Source organism: Lethenteron reissneri, unplaced genomic scaffold (assembly GCF_015708825.2).
Source record: "Lethenteron reissneri isolate LAM-NWPU_2019-01 unplaced genomic scaffold, ASM1570882v1 scaffold_1864, whole genome shotgun sequence".
Taxonomy (NCBI): Eukaryota; Metazoa; Chordata; class Hyperoartia; order Petromyzontiformes; family Petromyzontidae; genus Lethenteron; species Lethenteron reissneri.
Window position 1 is genome coordinate 1,411,191 of NW_026891624.1, and position 17,657 is coordinate 1,428,847.

The following is a 17,657-nucleotide window of genomic DNA, read 5'->3' on the forward strand; positions in this document are numbered from 1 at the left end:
TGTTGACAGCCAGAGATCATATCCGGCGGCCATCATCAGGGTGTCATTGTCCCAACCATCGGGATTTTCGCTCATAATCCGGAACACAGCACGCAGATCAGATTGGTACATGTGCAATAAAACACGTGAGGCCCCGCTGCCTTCGACACAGCGGGAGGCAGGACGCGGCCGGTGAAGCGCTGGCCCAAGCGGGGTCATCAACAGCAGAAGGAGTCCTCAAGGTCCACGCGTCTGTGGGCGGAAAAACAGGGCCCTTCGGGGGATCAACCAGCAACTGGGGTGGTGCGTCGGACGAATCAGACACCGGCAAGGTAATCATTGGGGATGACGGATCGACGCACGTAGGAAAGAAGGGTTCAACCGGGACGTGTGCACGAACCAACGGCGTGGACCTGCCCGGATATGCACACATTGAGGATGTCGAATTTATATCAATTCCACAGGCCCCTCCCATGGTCTGTGCAATTTGGGAGAGGTGCCCACCGGCACCTGGGGGCAATGAAGCCAGGCCCGGTCGCCCACAGACCACGGCATGTCGCGATTCGACCAGCGAGCACACCGCTCGTTACGAGCCTGGGTTTTGGCCGTGCTGATTCGCGCCGCCTCCCGCGCTTCAGTACGGAGTCGCAGACGTGTTCAGGAAGGGTCTGTTTGGGCCCTTTCATGGGCGTTCCCAACTGCACGCCAATTGGTGGTACATTCTCCCGTCCATACATGAGGAAAAACGTTGAGTACCCGGTGGAAGCATGTGGGGCCATACGATAGGCGGAGAGCACGCTAGGAATTTGTAGGTCCCAATCGTCCTGTTTCTCACTCACAGTGTGGCAGAGCATGGCGGACAAGGTACGGTTCAATCACTCGACCATCCCATCCGTTTGCGGGTGGTAGGGTGAAATCCATAACGCATCACAAACATTGCGTAGTAATTTTAACGAAAAATTCCGACCGTGATCTGTAAGCAATTGTTCCAGGGCGCCTTTGTCCATAACATAAGCATTCAAAAATGGAAGACGCCGATTGATCGGGCAAAGGCCACGCCATCGGCCACCGTGAAAAATATTCCACCCCCACCAACAGGAATTTTTGCCTCAGGCCGTAGGAGGATAAGGCCCGAGGATATCAAGGGCCACCAGCTCGTTAATCCGTGTAACCTGAATAGACTTCAAGGGTGGAATATATTTCTGGTGCGGCGGTTTCCATGGAGCGCATTCTGGGCAGGCTCGGATAGCATTGGCGACATCGGATGTCATGCCAGGCCAAAAAAAATCTCTCTGTAGCGTGAGCAAGGTTTTTTGCACGCCCAGGTGTAACAATTTTTCAGCATGCAACACCCGAATCAATTCATGCCGAAGCGCAACGGGAACCACCACACCGCCAACGGCCCAGCAAATCTTCCCTACACATCAACAGACCGTCCTGGAACACCGCTTGTGGTGAGTCGTCCGCTGCCGAGGACGCATGCAAGCCGTCAGCCTGATATCGCAAGGAAACCAAATAGTCGCCCAGTAGTTGCTCGCGCACCCATACCGAGCGCAGCAGGTGCAACGCACTGTCAGCCGGCCCTGGGCTGGCATGCTCCGCGGAATCAGCCACCGCGAAATTTTCAAGGAGTAATGGAAGACAGCATGGTCAGTACGCACAATGAATTTCCGGCCGTACAGGTAAGGTCGATATTAACGTACGAAGTGGACGGTCGCCAATAGTACCCTCCTCGTCACACAATAGCGGCTCTCAGCCAGTGAGAGGACACGGCTACCATACGCAACAACCTTCTCCACACCATTCTTGGACTGGGACAAGACGGCGCCAAGGCCTGTACCACTGGCATCAGTGTCCAAGATAAACGGCAAGGAAAAGTCAGGATAATCGAGCTTCGGCGCGGTCGCCAAGTGATCACGAAGGGCCTTGAACACCTCCTCTTCCTCAGGTCCCCATTTAAATCTCTGATTCTTTGCCGTAATGACATGCAGAGGCTTAGCGATAGTAGCAAAATGTGGAACGAACCGACGGTAGTAGGAAAAGAAAACCCGACAAAACTATGCACGTCCCCCACGCAAGTAGGGTTCGGCCAGTCACGAACACAAACAGTTTTGTCAGGGTCCATAGCGATACCGTCAGAGCTAACATTGTGTCCTAAGTAACGCACGGAACGTTGCAACAGATGACATTTCTTAGGTCTAAATTTGAGATTCGCAGACCGCATCCTGTCGAAAACAGCCTTCAATCGCCGAAGGTGTTCTTCGAATGTACGACTGAACACAATAATGTCATCCAAATATATGAAGCACGTGTCCCATTGCAACCCAGCCAAAACATGCTCCATCAAGCGTCGGAATGTGGCGGGAGCAGATTTCAGTCCCATGGGAAGACAGTTAAATTGGAAAAGTCCCTGAGGCATGCGGAATGCGGTTTTCAGCTTCGAAGAATCGTCCAGGGGCAGCTGCCAGAACCCAGAAGAAAGATCAAGAGTGGAAAAGTGTTGCGCACCCGACAACGCACCGAGGGAATCATCCTATCCGGGGCAGAGGGTACGCATCTGCCACGGATACCTTATTAAGCTTACGAAAATCGACACAAAATCTGAGGTTACTATCCTTTTTCTTAACAAGAACAACAGGTGCTCCCCACGGGCTATTAGACGGAAAGATAATGTCAGCGGCCAGCATCTCATCCACCGCGCTCCGCACGCGTTCCCTCTCCGTGGGGCTCAAACGGTGAGAATGCAGTCGGATAGGGCTCACCTCCCCGGTATCAATATGGTGGGACAAGAGCGACATGCGACCCAAATTGAAGTCATCCTTGCTAAAAACATTGGCGTAGTCGGACAGCAACGCCCGTAGTTCGCCGCGTTGTTTAGCGGCCAACGACCGAATTCTCCCGGCACAGTTCTGCAATCCAACGATCGTCGGACAACGCGCTGGGATGAATCGCCCCCACCAATCCACCAGATTCGCTCCCATCGTGGTCTGTAAAGGCGGTATTGGCATGAGCCAAGACCATACCAGCCGGGACTAAAACTCCTTCCGGATCCTCATTCAAAACCTGCAAAAACGGGGCCTCTCCGGAACGGATAATCGTTTGGGCCCCCACAAGAGCAAGACTCTTGGTAGCGGTGTTTGATGGGGATAAGAGTATACCCGCCGCCGCATCTGCATTGCCGTAGCCTTTCCGATATATCGCAATTGAATGAGCATCTGAAAGCCCGGAGGAACTTCAAGAGTAATATCTGCCAGCGCCTGCACTGCAGCGCATAGCAGAGAACGACTGAGCGGGGACGGCAAAAAAAACATCTTACGGCCTGCTGGCAACTCTAGACATCCCTGATCGACAAGGATTTTAACAGGCATCTTTCGAAGAAAGTCAGTGCCCAACAAGCAGGGCACTGCCAAGGACCTGGAAATCAAAACTGGCCCCGACACTGCGACATTCCCAATGGCAATATGTGCGTCCACCTGACCGATGATACCCATACTACCCCCATTGGCAGAAATACAAGCATCAAAGCCCGGCCGCACCCGTGAGACGGGAATAGAAAGGAGTTGGACAATCACGTCGGAGATAATAGTGGCAGATGCCCCAGTGTCCACTAACACCTGAACATCTACACCCTGTATGGAACCCGGCACCCTGGAGGATCCCGTTGCCACGGCCATGACGCAGCGCGCCAACTTTCTCCATTGTGTTATTGATAACGGCCAATCCCCAACAACATTTTCTGAATCGCGGAGCGGTAGATTACTCCGCACGTTGAAAGATGTGTGAGATGACAATTGATGCCGGGTGTCTGATGCGTGCCGACTTGCCTGGCCGGGGTTATGGTCCACCAACGGAGGAGTCAGCGCTGGAGCTGAAGCTTCGGGAGGCGGTGGAGGACGAGGGCGACTCCGGCAATCCCGGGCGAAGTGGCCCAAGCATCCATACTTGAAACACGTCACAGTAGCCCTGTCGTCGGCTCCACGCAAATTGTAGGACCCTTCACGACGCGAGTCTGGCCTCCGCCGCGGATCCCAGCGAGGAGCGGCAGCGGCCAGATCCCTGATCCCCATGTCGTCCAGGATGTGGGTGACCTTCGATGGCACCCATCCCTTCGGCTCACCGTCTCGAGCCAAGTCCCCCGTCCAGGTAGCCATCTGTGCCCAACGCTGCAAGTTGTCCTGCGTGTTGAGGCATCTAGCGGCCCATCAGGACGTCAGCGGCTCATGACCGCACACTGGCAATGTATGCCCATGTCTTTCGCCAACTCAAGCATCTTGCCCAAGATGAGAGGGTCGAGCACATCAGGTCTGGTGGCGGGGTAAGCGGCCATCGCAAGCGCCAACAGAGCACCCCGGTAGGCAAGAGGAGATTCATTACTGCCTCGCCTACGATGCATAAACTTCAGCTGAGTGTCTGAAGCTGGCTCGTAAACTTCCGCCATCTCGGCTAATGCGTCCTTCAATGTCTTCTTCCTGTCGGAAGAAAAGGAGCGGAATACTGCTAGCGACACGTCGTCGAGAAGGGTAAGTAGAGCGCCCAAAGTCTCCTCCTCCATCCACCACACCGAACGGAATGCCAACTCGAAACGCCAGGTAAAAGCACTCCAGTCGCTGCCCGTGACGAATTCTTTGATATGGGAAAGACGATGGCTGCGCCTCACTCCACCGTCTCCGGCGGGCTCCGTCACGCCCGGCAGTGCACCACGTGGCCATAATGGCGGCCGTGTATTGCGCGAAGGGACCCTCCGAGGCCCCCGAACAGAGCCCTGCTCGTCACCACTCAGCAGCACGTCCTGTGGCCGTCCCGGCGCCGCAGACGACGCGACTAGCATCACGAGTTGGAGTAGAACCGTGCGGAGAGAGTCGATCTGCTCTGCAAAACGCCGCCAGCCGTCGTCCGTGCACGGAGACGAAGACGGTTCTGCCCCGACGTCCTTCCTCGGTGCTATGGTCGCACCAGACGTGGTTACAGTAACCGGGTCCACGGCACCCAGGGTCGGCAGGTCTTGAGTGAGCGAGTCGTCATCGTCATCGGAAGACGGCGCATACAATAGCTCCACATAGTTGCCACAATTAGAAGAGCTTGCACTCTCATCGTTAGCATGAAATGCTAATTCCTGTTTGGCTAGGAAGCAGGTCACATTAATAATGTATTTTTAAACCTCACGGTTTTCCTTTAGCTTAGCATTGTGGATGCTGATATTTAATCTCCGCTGTTCATTCAAAGACAGATCTATCCAAAAGTTTTACAGAAATTTGGCTTTGAATGTGAGTTGTCGATTTTTCATGTTTGTTGAGGTTCCTTGGTAGATTTTTCAAGTAAAAAAATCCCGCGTTAGTCCAAACATTGTCGGTAGTGGAGAACAGAAGGCAGGGAAAGCAGTAAAGGTGATTCTTCGTAGCACAGCCACACAGCCAGTCTTTTAGTTGGTACCACTCCATTTGAAACGACAATGTTATTTTCTGTCCCTTCGTTTGAAGTAAGTCCTTAAGCTCAGGCATTTGTTTTCCATTGTTTATCACTTCCTGTTTTGATTGAAAGTCCAATTTTGAGAAATTTTTAAGGTTAGATATACGTTTTCCGTTTTTGCAGCCACTGAATGTTTTTTGCTAGAGCTGGCTAACGTGGAGGGAGAGCGAGCGTCAATTACGTGGGCTCAGGACACGCCCCCCTCAGTGAGGCAGATGTGATAGCTGCCTCACTGAGAGAGGCGTGTCCTCACTGAGGGGGGCGTGTCTTCAGTGAGGGAGGCGTGTTTGACAGGCAGATGTGATAGCTGCCTCCCCTGGTGCTTTTCCATTGCAGTTTTATGACGAGACCAGCGAGCCTAAATATCTTTATACACATACGTGAAATAAGTTACCTGGACTATGGAAGGCGAGGACATGTAATTAAGGGGTCTACAAACATTACATGGGTGACATACTGAGATAGTAACAGGCACGCGCTTATTGCCCGCGCTCCATACAGTTTCTGAGGGGTTGCGCAATCAGAGGGGAGGCTGAGCGCGTCGCTGCCTCACCTCTCGTCTCTCCCTGTATTTACAGCGACGCTCTCCGCAAATTTTGCGATTTTGACGAGAAAAAAGGATGGGAATCATATAGAAATGATATTTATTACACAGATCAGTGGAAAATCTATATATTTATTTAAAGTTGCGCATTTTGATGTGACGTCACATTTCTCAAACCCTCCCCCCCTCATCACACATCATCACAAATGTCTGACCACCCCTCCCCTAGGTGCGTGACGTCATTTATGGACGGTCCCCAACACCGATGACGATTCTCTGAATGATAACCTGTTGTATGTTGTCGATGAGTATGCCAAAATTAAGAGTGAACGCCTTCTTTACATTCAACTGAATCAAAAACGCCTGCGTGTAGAACAGTATGCTCATCTCAGGGACGCTATCAATGCTGAGGGAGATGCAAACGCTCAGAATGTGGGGAGTTTAGTTATTTTGCCTTCATCCTTCACAAGTGGACCAAGATACAAGACAGCTTTATTTTGGTGATTTTGAAAAGTTTTGGTTTAGCTATGTTTGTTGGAGTACAGAGTTAGCCTGATAACTTTAATCTGCATTGTGTTATGGTTGTTATTGTTTGACTTGCACCCCACAGTGATTTTTGCACACAGCGTTGAAGTACTGTGTTTTTTTGTGGAAGACTTTGCTGTTTTTTCCAGGATTTTTATGTTGCGTGTAGTCACTTTAATATGTTTCTTGTTCATGTGTTTTTTTGTTGTGGTTGCACCCGAGTCAAGAGCCGCATGGCTCACAGGGTTATGCCTAATAAATGAAATTGAAACTGAAAACTTCTGTTTCAGCAGAACCAATTTTTACGAATTAGTGTAAACTTTTATTATTCCCTTAACTTCAAAGGCCCGGGTGACGTATGTTGAGTCTGCTTGATTGCTTCCTATTTAAATTCCATTAAAACAAATACCACTGGCGGCTCATTAACGTAATTTACCCATTAATCCTGACCATTACATTCATTATGTCCGGTTCAGCGGCCACGCCCAATCACTCCATATATGGGCACGCCTCGTTAACATAATTTCCTCATACACATCCGCGTTAACTTGAGGGGAGGCGGTGCGTGTGTTAGTGACGTCATGTCATCTCGCCGCGCGCTTCCGTGTGACGTCACGAAATCCCAGGAGCTGCTTCTGTGCGCGCAACTCCCTCGGATCGGAGGTGAGAAGTTCACATCGTGATTTGGTTGTTGTTGTTGTTGTTTACCCAGGTACAGCCTCGCTTCTTCCCTCTCTCTCTCTCGTAGCGATAGCAATTGAGTAGCGGCAAGTATGCAATCGATGTCCAGGTTGGAACGTTACTACGTGGGGCCGAGCCATGCAGGCCTTGCCTCCTGCCCTTGCCTGACTGACTTTGCTTTGATTCTCATAAGTTTAATTTGTCTTCACCTGGCTGACTACTTCACCTCTCAGAGTCTCCATTCTCTAGTTCAGGATCGTCGAGTTTTTGTTTTGCATTCGCGTATTTCCGATTGAGTAATCTGCAGGCCGGGTTTCAGCATTGGAATATTCGGACGATACCAGCCCAGACGTTTGCTTTTAGTCGCAATGAGACATCAAAGCATGACACAATTACACTCGCCCACCCACACGCTCACCCACACGCTCTCCACTCATACATATACACACTCACCCACTGTCAGCGAGTATCTATGAAGGCCGGCACGGCACACGATGTGGTAGGTGACCAGCACCACACCCGGACTGCCTTTGTCTCCCGAGTGGCGATGTTTACACACCGCAGCAGGTCCTCATTGGAGGCTGAGTTGACCTAGGGGAGACCTAGGACCAGTTCAGATATGTGTCACTAGTGTTGGCTTTGACGGGAAATCGAACCCGGGTCGCCGGGATCATAGCACAGCGCGGTAATCGATACGCTATCGCCCACCCACACACACACTCGCCCACACACACAAAGACGAATTTTAAATAGGTGAGTTTTCAAGACGAATTTAATTCTATCGACTCTGTCTTACTAATCAGGGTGACCGCTTCATTTGACCAGAGTGGTGAACCTGGAATGCTGGATTGGTGACAGTTTGCACGGCAGTGGGTTCAGCCTGCTTGGACAGTGCGTGGGCAAAACCTGCCCTGTCACAGAGAGAGGCAGACTGACCAGTGGCTTCCAAGTCGGTGTGAGTGCCCTTGCCCTTTGCACCCAAAACTCGCTTAGCGCTCCTCCAGATGCTTTGTTCCTGTAGAATTGAGCCAATCAATCAGCGCTACTATATAGGGATGCGTTTCTGACAATGTTATATCTTTAGTTTGAATAATATGAGGGCTTCATTTGGGTATTGGTAATAGCGCTAATAATAATACAGATGCTAAAGATTTAATAAAAAGAATTATTTATAACATCAGTATTATGTACTATACTTTCGAGTGCATTCTAGTTTACTAATCCTACAAGGTAGTGGAGGGAGACAAGGTTGAAGGAGCTGCTGCCCTTCCAGTCCGGGTCATTTCAGAGAAAGGCTTCAGGACCTTCCTGATCTTAGTGAAGCCTTCATTCTTTACCGAAAGAACCAAGAAGATGAACCCCTGCAGTCACGAAAGCTTTAAATCGAAACTTAGTGAAGCCCTCCATCTAAATTTGTGTGGCGAGGTTTTTTTAGGTGGAGCCTGAGACTCTATCCTGGTCGTGTGAGTTCTCAACTGGCTAAACGAGTCATATTTTTAAAATCTAATCATGACCACGAATCGTGATCATTAAATCGCGGCGGGTGGGGTCTGGTTGGCCTTAGAGCATGCGTCGCTCGCATTGGCCGAGTGAACATTGGGGCCGGGTACGTTTGCTTGGCTAGCGCTGCTGCGTGTTTTCACTCGTGAGCACTTTGTAAAATAAAAATAATTAGGAACAAATATCCAGGACAAAGAGCGCTGTAATAAATCGGCACTCTAAGGGTCGCGCTAAGCGAGGTCTGCCTGAAAATTGTGTGTAATTTGTATGTATTTGCAGAATCAATCACATGGAGAAGAAAGGCTCGGCAAATGCTGGAAGTACAAGGCACCAATGCATCCAGTGTCCATACAGCACAGATCAGATGGGTAACTTGAAGAGACATCAAGAGAAAACACACTGGCGAGAAGTCCTTCAAGTGCAGTGTATGTGGTATGGCATTTGCAGAGTCAGTTTTTCTAAAGAAACATAACTAGAACACACATGGGCGAAGAAGCCCTTCAAATGCAGTGTATGTGGTAAGGCATTTGCAGAGTTAGCATATCTTAGGAAACATAATAGAACACACACGGGCGAGAAGCCCTTCAAGTGCACTGTGTGTGGCAAGACATTTGCTCGTTCAGACATTCTTCATATTCATCAGAGAACACACACCGGTGAGAAGCCCTTCAAGTGCACTTTGTGTGGGAAGGCATTTGCTCAACCATTAACTCTTCAGATTCATCAGAGAACACACACCGGTGAGAAGCCTTCAAGTGCACTGTGTGTGTGAAGTCATTTGCTCATTCAAACACTCTTCAAATTCATCAGAGAACACACACAGGCGAGAGGTCCTTCAAGTGCAGTTTATGTGGTAAGGCATTTGCAGAGTCAGCATATCTTCACATTCATCAGAGAACACACACGGGTGAGAAGCCCTTCAAGTGCACTGTGTGTGAGAAGGCATTTGCTCATTCAAACACTCTTCAAATTCATCAGAGAACACACACGGGCGAGCGGTCCTTCAAGTGCAGTGTATGTGGTAAGGCATTTGCTGAGTCGGCATATCTTCAGAAACATAATAGAACACACACGGGTGAGAAGCCCTTCAAGTGCACTGTGTGTGGCAAGACATTTGCTCGTCCAGAAGCTCTTCATAATCATCAGAGAACACACACCGGTGAGAAGCCATTCAAGTGCACTGTGTGTGGGAAGGCATTTGCTCGTTCAGAAACTCTTCATATTCATCAAAGTACACACATGGGTGAGAAGCCCTTCAATGTGCACTGAGTGTGGGAAGTCATTTGCTCATTCAAGCACTCTTCAAATTCATCAGAGAACACACACAGGCGAGAGGTCCTTCAAGTGCAGTGTATGTGGTAAGGCATTTGCTGAGTCAGCATATCTTCAGAAACATAATAGAACACACACGGGCGAGAAGCCCTTCAAGTGCACTGTGTGTGGCAAGACATTTGCTCGTTCAGAAACTCTTCATATTCATCAGAGAACACACACTGGCGAGAAGCCCTTCAAGTGCACTGTGTGTGGCAAGGACATTTGCTCGTTCAGAAACTCTTCATATTCATCAAAGTACACACACTGGTGAGAAGCCCTTTAAGTGCACTGTGTGTGGGAAGGCATTTGCTCATTCAAAAACTCTTCATATTCATCAGATAACACACACCAGTGAGAAGTCCTTCAAGTGCACTGTGTGTGGGAAGGCATTTGCTCAACCATTAACTCTTCATATTCATCAGAGAACACACACAGGCAAGAAGCCCTTCAAGTGCACTGTGTGTGGGAAGGAGTTTACATTATCAGGAAACCTAAAGAGGCATGAGAAGATCCACAAGGAGAAAGTGAAATCGACTTGTGAAAGTCAACATGCTGCAATGAGCCCATCTCTCATGAAACGAGAATCAGAAGAAAATTCCGACTTGGCAACATGGCCAGGAGTGACAGTGAAATGTGAAGAAGTTAAATATGAAGAAGTGACGGTGAAATGTGAAGATCAAGATTGGACTCCAGGACCCTATCTACAAGTGAATGGAGGCAGCGTGAAGCAGGAGGAGCATTCCGATTCTGAGGGAGAGCGAGGCAATCCCCATGCTGTAATATAGGCCTTTTTCCAAAAATTGATATTAAAAATAATTCTGACAATATTTTAAAAAAATAATAATCGATATAAAAACACCTTACAAACCCACTACCTCCCACAAACACCAGGCATCTGGAGGTCATAAAAAAAATACATTCCTGGGGCAAAGAGGGGTTAACGACGATCTGCAAAATCTCCAGGTTGTCAGACGACCATATGCCGTGACCTCCCTAAAGTGTTGGACAGTTCACATACAAATCTCCAGAGCCACAAACGGACATGATAACTGGAATATATTTTTTATACGGTTAAAGTTCGAAGCTTGACTATAAGAATAAGTCGATATTATAGCCTACAGTCTACATTATTGGCTTTATTATCAATTCCCTTAATTTACTCTTATTCACCGCATATATACATTTTTTTATTGTATCTTTCTATGTGACTTTATCAAATGAACCAAAGTACATAAGCGCCTGCAATCACGAAAACTTAAGTCGAAACTAAAGCTATCTCTCCAACCTCCCGATATCAAAATATAACTCGAGAATAAAACACCGATCCCTGGCGACATAGACTTATAACAAAGCTTGGCAAAACCCTCGGAATAATGGTGGTAACAACGAGGGGCATTACGAATCTTGGTTAAACATAAACCAAATAATAACCACGAGATATTTAAACGGGGGTAACTCATAAGATAAACAAGAAAATAGGTTAAACACACCAGACTAGATAATATGTATTCCATGAAATCAGAGCCTCCCCGGCCACCTTTGTCTTCCAACAATTTGACACAAACACATGGTAGCCATAAAATATGTATGAAGGGTGTCGGGCCTCGAGATAACAAACACTATGAAGGGGGGGAAATGCAAACAAGCATAAACTTTGATGGAAAACAGCCCATCCGAGGTCATCAAGAGAAGAGGGGGGTGGCAATCAGGCGCGGCCGCGGAGAGAGGACGGTGACAGCATCTTTTTTTTTTCCTCTCGCAAGAGATGCGCAAAGTCGGGAGAGAATTTCACATTTAAGCACGAACACATCATGCAATTCAGTCTTGCAAAAGAGCAGGCTGCGGGGCTTAGCCTCGACATTACCAATGGGTGTGGTGTCTCGCAGAGAAGAGGGGCGAGGTGATGCTCGTTGCTGAGTTAAAAGTTTTATTCTACATTTAACCTGATGTTTTGAGTCGCTTGCAAAGTCAAGGATTGCTTTGAGTTGTATTGTACTAAGCTTTCACAGTTGCTTAAGAGGGTGCGAATACAATTGACAAGTTTTGAGAGTGAGTCCCAGCTCCCACGATCAGCTGCAGCTCGAGTTGAACTGACGAGCAACCTTCTTGGTTCTTTCGGTAAAGTCACGTAGAAGGGAAGAAATAAAATAATAAAAATAAAACATAATAAAATAATTCTCACGACGTTTCGGCCACAACGCAAGCAGCCGTCCGCAGGTGAAAACCAGGTCTGTCGCCTCGACAGACCTGGGAGGTGTACCCCGCTAGTGACGTCATGTCTCGATTTTATTATGTTTTATTTTATTATTTTATAATATCCCTTCTACGTGACTTTACCGAAAGAACCAAGAATATGAATCCCTGCAGTCACGAAAGCTTTAAATCGAAATCTGACGAGCAACGTCAAGCAATAAACCTCAAGAAAGGGCGGAAAGAGCCAAGCATCGTCCAAGCCAGCATCGCAGAGAACCAGCTGCACGCGTAATTGTGTGCCGCTCGAGAGCACGGCGCAGGAGAGAGAGCACGCAGCAGCGCCACCGAGCGCCACCGTGCAAGGGTGTCAGCTGCCAGCAGACAAGCGACAAGCATTGTGCCGACTCAGCTCATCCAGCAGGAGAAAGAGCCTGACCAGCCGCCCGTGAGGGAGAGGAGAGCGCCGGCAAGAGCGCCGTGGGTTCGACACACACACCGACCAGCACCAGCTGAGAACCAAGACAAGAGTGAGGAACGGCAAACAAGCTGGTGCATCGGCAAAGAGCATGGGGCAGGAGAGAGCGCGTGCAACCAACTCATCCAGCAGTGGAAGGAGCCGGCAGCTGCCAGCAGACACGTCCCGAGCGAGAGGGAGTAATGAAGCCATTTTTATAACACGCCACCCTCACGCTCACTGTTCCGCAGGGAACACACTAAATTTTGGTACAAGGAATGCCCAACCTCGGCGTCTGCTTCACGAAAATAATTTATCAAAGAAGACACGCACACAACACGCATATCGGGACGAATAAGATTGTTCCAAAAAGTTATCTTTGTGTTTCAAGAAGGGTTGCCATTCAAGGTGGTGCATTAAATATCATTTGATCATGAAAAGGATTTGCTGCCCGTCGAGTTACATGAATACGATTGTTAGAAGTTTTTTAGTCATTCGTTTTCGTTAATTGCATAATCTTGCCAATGAATTAATTGACACATACTTCGCCTTCGGGATATGTTTCTTTATTGCCGTTCGTATGAATATCGTCGCACACATTGTTAAGGACTTTTCCTATCGCCGTATATGCTCGCGTTACTCCGAGGAATTAATTGATTGTTCTGATTACCCAGTTTGACAACGTAACCATTGAGGGTTAAATGTAGGATCAATGAGGAGAACATCTCCAGGAGTACTGTGTTAACAATTTCAAGCATAAGAGTTTGCATATTAGAGTGTGTTTTTGTTTAGAATTAAAGTTGCTTAACACAGAAGAGTCTGAGTGGTGCCTTCCTAAGTTCATGCGTAATAATCTTAATTATAAGAACTGTATCCTGCGGTGAGATTTGAATTTGGAGACCTGACATAAACACACTAAGACATAATCCGTAAATGTTAAAGCGAGAATAATTGTATTATCCCGATTGATAATACGACCCTAGACAATGAAGCTGAGCTTAATTTAGCATAATTACAGCACACTTGCATAACTTCATACAATTCATTGTATTCCGATTGAGACTGGCAGGAACCACCTGGTTCCACCAGCCCACAGGGGACTATTGTGTCCGTCCGTCGTGCATCCAAAAATGTGAGGGCTGGGTGGAGAGGGGATGGTGGGGAGAATGGTTGGGGAGGGTGGGGAGGGGCTGGGTGGGGTGTGTGTGCGTGGGCTGGGGGTGGGGAGGGTGGGGGGTGGGGAGGGTGGGTGGGGCTGGGTGGGGAGGGTGGGTGGGGCTGGGTGGGAGGGTGGGTGGGGCTGGGTGGGGAGGGTGGGTGGGGCTGGGTGGGGAGGGTGGGGAGGGTGGGTGGGGAGGGTGGGTGGGGCTGAGTGGGGCGGGTGGGTGGGGAGGGTGGGTGGGGCTGGGTGGGGAGGGTGGGTGGGGCTGGGTGGGGAGGGTGGGTGGGGAGGGGCTGGCCACCCCGTGGTGCCCTTATAAAACTCAACGTTTAACCTATTCACGCCGGCTTGTGCCCACCCTCACAGTCGGCCATATTTGCAGAATACACCACGCCACCTTTGACCCTGGCCATTGACCGAGCATCCCAATGTTCCTACCAGCTCCCTCCGCAGGAATTTGTTACGACCCAAGACAACGAAGCTAAGCCTAATTATAATAACTACATATATTAGCATAATAGCATACATTTGCATAACGAAATATGATTACCTCCGTCAGAATAATTTCGGATAACTACGCATTTTTTCATTTAATTTAATTATTATTTTTATTATTTTTTCAAGACCCGGCATATACAACACCCAGCAGTTTGTGGATGTGGAGGTGTGGGTAGAGTTTTTGGACAAAGCTGAATAGGAGGGGCCAGCACATGTGAAATGGCACCTTGGAAGATGTGTAACCTGGAGTTTGAGACGATTTTTTATAGCATTCGCCTTATTCACAGGCTTCTGTCATTTCAAGAATGCATAGGGGTTTAGCTGTCATCCAAGCAGAGATGGGCTTTCTGTACATATGACGTTATTGAGTGGCGAAGTGAAATAGTCGATATGCAAAGCATTATGCTGCCTTATAAAACACGAATTAGGAATGTATTTTGATGGTTACATATTAAATTAATAAGTATGAATTATAATTGTTGGGCATTACTATTAAAGTGGCTGTCAGGTGTGGCCGTGCTTTTCTGCATGCTCCCAATCTGTTTTTAAATGCCCTCAATCTGTTTTTAAATGCCCTTTTATCAAAGCATTTTTGTAATATTTACATTTGGCTTCATACACTAAATATATATGTTCATAATATCAAAACAATTTTATGCCAGGTCTAGTTTCTGCAATTGTTTTACTTTTAATCCCTTTGGGTTTAATTTAATTGGTCTTAGCCTGATGTTACTTTTTAATTTTTTTGATGGTAACAGCAGAGGTCTGCAAGTGTACTGTACATCCCACCTGATGGCTATGCACACACCTTGCATAGTGTAGTTGTGATTTATAGCGCAGTGTAGTGTCAAGTGTGCAGTGCATAGTGAATAATAGTACGTGGTAAATTTTGTGGTGTGAAATGTGTGTATGTATGGTGATGCATAGTATGTGTACAGTGCATAGTGTAAGAAGCCGGCTTAGGACTTTTTCACGTGGAGAATCGCACGCAATGTATCATTGCACTCCGTCGCGAGTTGCAGTCCAAAGGTGTCGAATGAGAGTAAAGTTCTGCATCTTGATGCTCATGCCACTTGCAGTGAGGTGTGTTATGCGCCATGCAGTTGCTGTAGCTGGTGTGTGCTTGCCTGTGATGAATCGCACGTATAATTGTGCACTCTGCAATGTTGCTTTAATTGCTACCTATAGCCAGGTGCAGGTGTTTTTTTTTTATACGTGTGTAACGACATAAATGGGCCGTTCTATGGCGACAGTGCGTATACTATACACAAGGGCTCACTAGAGGGCAGATTCCGGATGTCACGGAGGTCGGGTCAGGACATGACAGTCTGGGTGAACCCGCGAGAGCACATGACCAGACGAGAGGGCACGGGGGCCCCCAGAAGGGGGTTAGCGGGCCATGTGATGTGGATCCAGATTCTTCACGAAGGATCGAGAATGGGGCGTAACCAGAGGCAGAGCCAGGTCACGCCGCAGGAAATGTAAGCTGAGCCCCGAGAGGGAGCGTGGCTGTTCAACCCGGGAAGAAGTCGTCTTCCCCGAGCTTCGCTCTTCAGTATGCGACGATACGACGGCGTGTCGGCAGTTCTAGTTCACCCGTATAGGGAATCCTTTTAAGTGGTTAGGTGGTTAGGAACAGTGACCACCACCTTATGTAGTTAACCTGTAATGTAAATAGTCACTCGGAATGTACATAGTTAACCTTGGAACGTAGAGTAGTGTTGGTTGTGTTAGAGAATAAACGTGTTGCCTCCCAGTCTTGGTCTGTGCCTGATTAGAACCCACTACAATTGGTGTCGGAATGTGCGAAACTTACTAGATGCTATCCTAGGGTAGAAATGTGTTTACAAGGCGATGACAGCATACCAAGACGTCACGGAAGACGAAGAAGATGGGTTGATTCTACAAACAGCCCTGGGTGAAACAATCCTCGAGGAAACGTTCGCTGAAGCCCAGTTGTTGGGCGATGGGACTGGAAGAACCTCTGGAAAGGGCCGGCGGGCAAGCGCTGCGGGGAGATGACCAAGATGACGCGCAGCCCACGCTCGCAGCCGCCATTGCGGAGATGCGGAGGTGACAGCGGGGTCACCATCCACGCATGCGGCCGCCATTTCAGTGGACCTGCTAGAGGTGGCGAATCCGCAGCCAGCGCACGTGGGCGCCACAGCGACGACAGCACGAGACGACGGGGTTCGTCCAACGAATCTCTCCCCACAACTACACGCGAAGGTGCCAGTTTTGAAGAAGACCCTTCCCTGCCTCAAGGAGTTCCCCTGCAGCATGGGGGGATTGGGCGGCATTCCCTCGCCGATGTACGGCTACCTGCGAGCTAGCAGGGTGGACAGATGCCGAGGCGTTACGTGCATTGCCGATTACCCTGGATGACGACGCTTTGGCTGCTTTCTACGCCATCCCGCCGAAAGATCGTGAGATGCTCCAGCAGGCACTTGCTCAGATGGCTGGTATTTTCGAACCTCCATCTAACATATGGCATAAGTTTTCTGCGTGACGGCGGGGGGAGGCCGAGATGCCCCCTCGCCTTCCGCAGCACACTCATGGCCCTGACGCAAGCTGCCTACTCGAGAATGGATGAGAACGGCTTGGATTCCTGTAGGGAACGATGGGTGGCCGCGAGGAAATATCAAGTGGTAAGCACTGAGTCACCGTATGATCGCCGCAGCGGAGGCTTTGCCGGTTGTTGGCATGGTTCAAGGTGTGGAGGTGCGGATATTGATTGATGCGGTTGCGTCCGCAACCATGATTTCGGAATTGATTTTTAATATCCTCCCACCCTCTTCGTATTTGCTGCGTCCCGTTGTGGTACCGTGTTTTGCGGCAAACGGGGGATCTCTGGGTGTTATAGGTCAGGTTTTGGCAGACGTGTGTATTGGTGGCATCCACTTGACAGGGCCCATACTCATCTCTCGACCCAGGAAGTCCGTGCCTTCTGGGCACAGACTTCCTGGGTAAGATACCCTTGAAAATACTCTGATCAGAGCTGTATTGAGATACCATCAAGCCGGTGGATGGTGTTCCTGTCCTCCCCTACGCAGTTTGTCTCAGGTTATGCCACCGTCCAAGCCCTAGCAAAGAGAACTGTTAAAATTCCCCCCGGGGCCCAAATGTTAGTCCCCCTGCGACTGCGTTAGCAGCTGGGGCGGGAGGCGACCACTGATGGGATGTTATTCGTCCCCTCTAATAAGCTGTACCGTGGGCTGACTTCGGTGGAAGCGCAGACCTTGGTCGCGAGGGACCAAGAGCCTTTCATTCAGGTTCTAAACGCTGGCATAGAAACTTCTGTTATCCAGGCGGGCACGGTTCTTGCGCATGCATTGCCCGCG

At 49.1% G+C, this 17,657-nt stretch overlaps 1 long non-coding RNA gene and 1 pseudogene across 1 annotated transcript; both read left to right on the plus strand.

Annotated features, from left to right (window-relative positions):
• Positions 1-7,073: 7,073 nt before the first annotated feature.
• Positions 7,074-9,349, plus strand: LOC133339450 (uncharacterized). Its single transcript, XR_009754741.1, has 3 exons — positions 7,074-7,177; positions 8,021-8,150; positions 8,975-9,349. It is a non-coding gene; the product is annotated as an uncharacterized LOC133339450 (long non-coding RNA).
• Positions 9,350-9,786: 437 nt separating this feature from the next.
• LOC133339448 (gastrula zinc finger protein XlCGF7.1-like) lies at positions 9,787-13,668 on the plus strand (annotated as a pseudogene).
• The last annotated feature ends 3,989 nt before the right edge of the window (positions 13,669-17,657 follow it).